We start from the raw sequence: 6,140 nt of genomic DNA, 5'->3' as shown, positions 1-6,140 counted from the left end.
GGGGGCCGGCCCCCAGCCTCGGCGGGCCGCGGCGGCGCGGGGTACGGGCAGCGGCGGGCTGCCACGTGGCGTGCTCGGAGTGGCTGCGGGGCTTCGTCCGGCGGGGTATGGACGTGTCCGGCGGCGGCGGGAAAATATGCTAGGGTTGATCTGCGAACGTATTCGGAGGGGGAGGTGTATATATAGGTAGAGGGAGCTAGGAGGCTCCAAATAAGTTTTCGCCCACACGATCGTGATCGAACGACCTACAGCATGGAAGTGACTTAGAGGAGTTTTGGGCTGTTTAGAGAGAGGGTTTTGCTGCAATACACAGAAGGCATCTGCGGTTACCCGGTTAACCGTTGGAGTACCAAACGACCTCCAAATGGAACGAAACTTGACCGGTGGTCTACCGGTGGTATACCAAGGCCACTTGACAAGCCTCGGTCCATTCCGAGAACGTTTGACACCCGCTCACGAAAGAAAACAAGAGGGGTGCGCCGGAGGAGATGGGAGCGCCGGATTGCAAAACGGACAACGGAAAAAATGCTCGGATGCATGAGACGAACACGTATGCAAATGCAATGCACATGATGACATGATATGAGATGCATGACATGAACAAAATGCAAAACGAAAGACAAAACCCGACCACGAAGGGAATATCATAACACATGGCCGAAAATGGCAAGAGTTGGAGTTACAAATATGAAAAGTTACATCCGGGGTGTTACAGTGCGGGAGCGGGAGGGAGGCTAAGGACAGAGCAGCTGGACTTTGAAACGGAAATGCCAATGCCTGCTGAAGCTGGAGATGCAATGCCTGCTGAAACTGGAGGCGCTGCTTTAGCGGGAATCAAGAGAGAGACCACGTGGGAGGGAGGCCAAGAAAGGAGAAGCCAGCAGCAGCAATGTCTGCTCAAGCTGGGGATGCTGCGTCGGCCGGCCGGGATCAAGAGAGGGCGTACGTGGGAGGCCAAGAAAGGAGAAGCCTGATTCTGCATCGGCGGGGATCAAGAGGGGGCGTGAGAGGCCAAGAAAGTATAATCCAGCAGCAGCTGAAGATGGAGATGGAGAACGGGAATGAAGGGACCGCTTGAGAAGAGAATCCAATTCCAAGACCATCAGCCCGTGATATATATTGTGTCGATGGTGATGAATAGAGAGTGCGGGCCGGGCTTTGAAACCGAAGCTAGTCGTCGTCCCCAAACAAACAACAAGTGGAGGAGGGAGGGGAGGAAACCAGGCCTAGGGTTGAAGAAGAAAAAGTCTTTGGAACTGGGACCCGTCTGGTGGGATGTTTGCAAACAACAGAGCGAAGAAGAAGAAGAAGATGCCGTAGGTTCGGGGGACAAGAAGGAAACCAGACTTGAAGACGCTGGATGGATGCGCACCGGTTTCTGTAGAGAATGCCGCTCCTGTCGAGGCTAGCTGTAGTAGGTAGGTGTGATTTTGGTCTAATCACAGTGAGTGCTCGGTTGATGCTTGTAGCTGTACATGCTTGTTTGCTAAATCTTAGTTGCCTTGGTTATTATTTCTGGTGTCAAATTCATATCACATACTCCTATATAGTACTAGTACTAGATTCTCTCTCTGTTTCCCGTTAAGTTCTTTTATTTATGTGTTGGAGTTTCTTTACTACTAACTGTTAGTGATTATTAATCATTGGTTGACACGTGTATTAGTTGGGGATGTGGGGGGTATGTTTTCCTTTCTCATTGGGCTACTTGGTTTCTGTCGGCTTGGGGAGCTGGCCGTCGTGTGATTTTCTTGGCATCTGTTGGGCTTTTCTCCACCGCGCTCTCCCCCATGCATATGGATATGGCGACGCCGCTAGCTCTCCATGGTGATGGTGCTGTCTCAAAGGCTCCTTCTCTAGACTTTGTGACATGAAGGATCTTCTCACATTGTTGATATAGCACTTCTTTTATGTTACTGATTAATTGTTCGATTTAGTTGGGAACCAAGATTGGGTTTCTTTCCAATCATCTACACCCTCTGCTCCTAAACAGAGTTGGTACGTACTAATTAATCTTAGTTTATATGTTTGATATGTTTACAAGTTAGTAGTTGGTATGTTTAATTTGGCTATGGAAAACCATGATTTGTTCTGCACCATGATTCATATAGCCAGAGCCAGGTTAGCTAGATGTGTTTTCTGGTTTTGGGTGTCATTTTGTTTTTGGCGTCAACATTTTAGTTTAAACTAAGATCGGAACACTTTACTCTTTTGAGTGTAAATTGAAAAGAAAAAAAAATTTGAGTGTGAGTACAATAATTAAGATGATCGATCGCTGCTCCAAAAGTGTAGTGTTCCATGTTTATTCTTTCTTGCATCCCAAACATTTGTCTTTTTAATACTACAGTATATGTTTTTATTAGGACCATTTGCATTTCTATCCCTAACTCGAACCACCTAATCAGATATACCCCTAATTCGAAAGCCTGCTCAAAAATGCCCCTCCGCCGTTAGGTGCCCTTACAGAAATGCCCTTCTGCACCGTTACCGTCCAGTCAAAGAGCTTTGACCGTCCTAAAAAAATAGCAAAAAAAATCTAAAATTTTGTGCGCAAGGTACGTGCAAATTTTCTTGCTATTTGGACATTCCAGGAGCTCGTGGCGAGGAAAAACAGTTAATCTGTACTCTTGTGAACAGTACATTTGAAATAAAATACCAAAAAGTTTCAAAAAAATATGAAATTTTTTGGTATCAAAGAGGCTTGGCTGGACAAGGTGCTTGCAAGTTTTTGTGATCAAATGACATGCGAGGAGTTCTAGAAAAAAACAAAATAGTTATTTTTTCCAAAGTTTTTTCCCGAGCCAAATTTTGTTTTTTTCTCCGCGAGCTCCTACAGTGTCTAAACACAACAAAAATTTGCAGACCCGAGCCTCTTTGATGCCAAAAATATTCATAATTTTTTGAATTTTCTTGCAATTTTTTTGAATTTACTATTCACAAGCATATATATTTCCTGTTTTTTCTTTGCGACGACCTCCTAGAATGTCCAAACAACACGAAAATTTGCATGCATCTTGTGAACCTGAGTATCTTTATCCCACAAAATTTCAGATTTTTTAGATTTTTTTGCTATTTTTTTCAGGACGGTCAAAGCCCTTTGACTGGACGGTAACGGCGCAGAAGGGCATTTCTGTAAGGGCACCTAATGGTGGAGGGGCATTTTTAAGAAGACTTTCGAATTAGGGGCAAATGTGAGTAGTAGGTTCGAGTTAGGGACACAAATGTAAAAGACCCTTTTTATTACATTCCACGTGTGACACGGTACATGGCTTGGTCGATTTACACGTGTGCAATCTCAGTGACACAGGTAGGTATAATAATGAGAGCGACAATCATTGACGGCACCATGGTCCTTGCATACCTCTAGCACTTGTATAACTGTGTTTGTATGCCAGGCTGTATGCATTTTTTAAGCTCTCTTATTTTACTATTTTGCTAGCTAGGTGCTTATTCAGCAGAATTTTATTTTGAACCATATATATTTGTTCTAAGGCAGTGCAGCTAAGAAGATAGAGAGAGAATAATGTAAGGGCCCTAAGAGCAACTCCAATGGGGCGATCCAAACGAACGGCGCATTTGTCCGCTTTTTGTCCGTTTAGGTCGGCCGCCCGCCCGGCGTCCGCCCAGTTTTACATTTAGGTCGGCAATGCGTCGACCTATTTCATGTCCGCATTCAACTTTTAAATAAAAAAGGCCGGCAGCCGATCATGCCAGCGGCCATGTCTCATGCCGTCACCATGCCAACGCCGGCATACAGTGTCGGCTTCAGAAAATACCACAGTTCATGCTGGCGCACTCACCAGCCGGCCAGCACACATGCCAGCACACACAAAAATGATGGGACTTGAGTTCGACCACGCCATCGCGGCTCCCGTGGTCATGCCGGCACACCTGCCGGCATACAAAAAAGATGGCCCTCGACGCCATAGATCACTCGTCGTCGAACTTGAGCATGTCGGCCTGCATCTTTTCGAACCACGGCCTCTTCCTTGGTGACAAGGTGTTGAGATCCACCTTCATGATCTCCACCCCGGTCATCATGCTTGCAAGAGCCACTTCTTTCGCCTTTGTCTTGGCGTTGGCGGCCTCGATCTCTAGCATCTTGGCTTGCTTCTCCACCTCGAGCTCGAACATCTTGGCTTGCTTCTCGGCGTCAAGATCAAGCCTCCTCCTTTGGATCTCCATGAAAGCATCCATTTGCTCCGCCTTGAAACGCCGGCGCTCCTCCTCCCTTGAGTCCTTCTTATTCATCATGCCGTCCACGCTTGCGATCAAGGCGTTGGTGGCCGCATCTCGCTTGTCCTCCTTCTTGGAGTTGGTCTTCCCCCGCGGCCGTGCCGGTTCGCCCTCCCCAACATCCTCCACGGCGCCCTTCCCCCCACGTGCCTTGAGTGCGGCATATTGTGCCTTGAACTTCTCTTCGTCCCTGATGACCCGATAGCAATGGGAGAGGTTGAAGCACTTGCCATTGTGTTGAACCTTGAATGCCTCCAAAGCTTGAAATGCCTACAAAATGTTTCCATGCAAGCATATGGGCAAGTGATAGCAAATGAAGACGTAAAAGGATGATCTTGATGGCACAAAAGAGGGCGGCTTGCTTGCTATCATACCATGTCTTGCATGCCGATGCCGCTCACGGGGCGGGCCTTGACGCTCTCAAGGGTGGCGCAAAACTTGTTGCACTCTTGTTGGATCACCCTCCACCGCTTGGAAATGGAGACCCACCCGCGCGTGCTCACAAATTGGTAAGGTGGAAACTTCTTGCGCTCATGAAACTCGCGGTGCACACGAGTCCAAAAGGTCGAATGCTTTTGCTCGGCGCCCGTCTTTGGGTCTTGTCCAATGTCTCGCCAACACTCGCAAAGAAGCTTGTCCTCGACAGCTGTGTACGCCTTCGTGCGCTTGCTCTTGCGCTTCGGCTTAGGACCGGCGGTTTGGTTGGCGAGCTCGTCCTCGAACAAAAGCTCCACTTCGATGTCGCACTCGTCCTCTTTCTCTAGCCCATAGTCCTCCGGAACTCGTGGTCGAGGGGGGAAGCCGTCCAGGTCGATGCCGACCTGATCACGCATGAAGGCCGCCTAATCGGGATCATAGCCAGCGGCCGGCGTGAACGCCCCACGGCCGTCCTGGCTTTGTGTCTTGTCGGGATCGTAGCCAGCGCCCGGCGCACCACCCTCGAAGATGAGGTTTTGCATGTAGTCCTCATCGATGGCGGACGGCATTTCCTCGAACAGGTTACGGGCGTCCGGGAGCCCGCCGGCCGGCGTCTGTCGCGCGCGTTTCCTCATGCCGCCGGACGACGAGCCACCGACCACCGGGGTGGCGTTGAGGTCGATGGGCGCGGGCGCGGGTGTGGAAGGCGCGACGACGCTCACGTCGGGTGAGCACTCCCCGGAGAGGCAGGAGGCCTGCGGGTAGACGTGGAAGCCGGGGACCGGGTTGCAAGCCGACGCGTGGGGTGAGTCGGGCAGCACCATCTGAGGAAACACCGACGAGCCGGTGCTGGCCGCCGCGACGGCGGCTTGGAGGACGTTGTGCTGGCTAGGGTTTACACCTAGCATGTAGAGCGCCTCCCTCGTTGCCGCGGCGACGCGGGCGTTGGTGAACTCCTGCTGCGCGGCGGCGACGGCGGCGGCCTGCGCGGCGGCCTCATCCCTCGCGTCCGCGGCATGCCTCCGGCCCTTCCTCTTGGCCGACTCCCTTGCCCGCTGTTCGGGCGTCAGCGCCTTCTTCGGCTTGGTCGCGGCGGCAGTCTTGCGCGGGGCACGAGGCTTGCCTTTCCCGGAGGGGGCGACGATGTCGGACGAGGCGAGGGAGGCGAGGCCGGCAGCGGCGTCGAGGTCGAGGTCGATGGCGTCCTCCATGGCTGGTTGGGGGGCGGGGGCGCGCGCGGGCGGGAGCGTTTTTGGGGAAAATGGGAGAAAATGTTGGTGGCTGCCACCGACCGGCGGGCCCGGGGAGAGGAGTAGGCGCGCGCGCGTCCGTCTCGTGTCCGCATCGAGGCAAATTCGGCTCAAAATTGAGCCTGGAATGGGTCGCCCGCAGACGAAAAACGGACGCGGGTGGACGAAATAGGTCGCCCCATTGAAGTTGCTCTAACGGCCTAAAGCAATGGTCACTAGCTAATACGAACCCATATATGT

This window comes from Triticum aestivum, chromosome 1D (assembly GCF_018294505.1).
Source record: "Triticum aestivum cultivar Chinese Spring chromosome 1D, IWGSC CS RefSeq v2.1, whole genome shotgun sequence".
NCBI lineage: Eukaryota > Viridiplantae > Streptophyta > Magnoliopsida > Poales > Poaceae > Triticum > Triticum aestivum.
The sequence above is the reverse complement of the archived record's forward strand: the minus strand, read 5'-3'. Positions refer to the sequence as shown.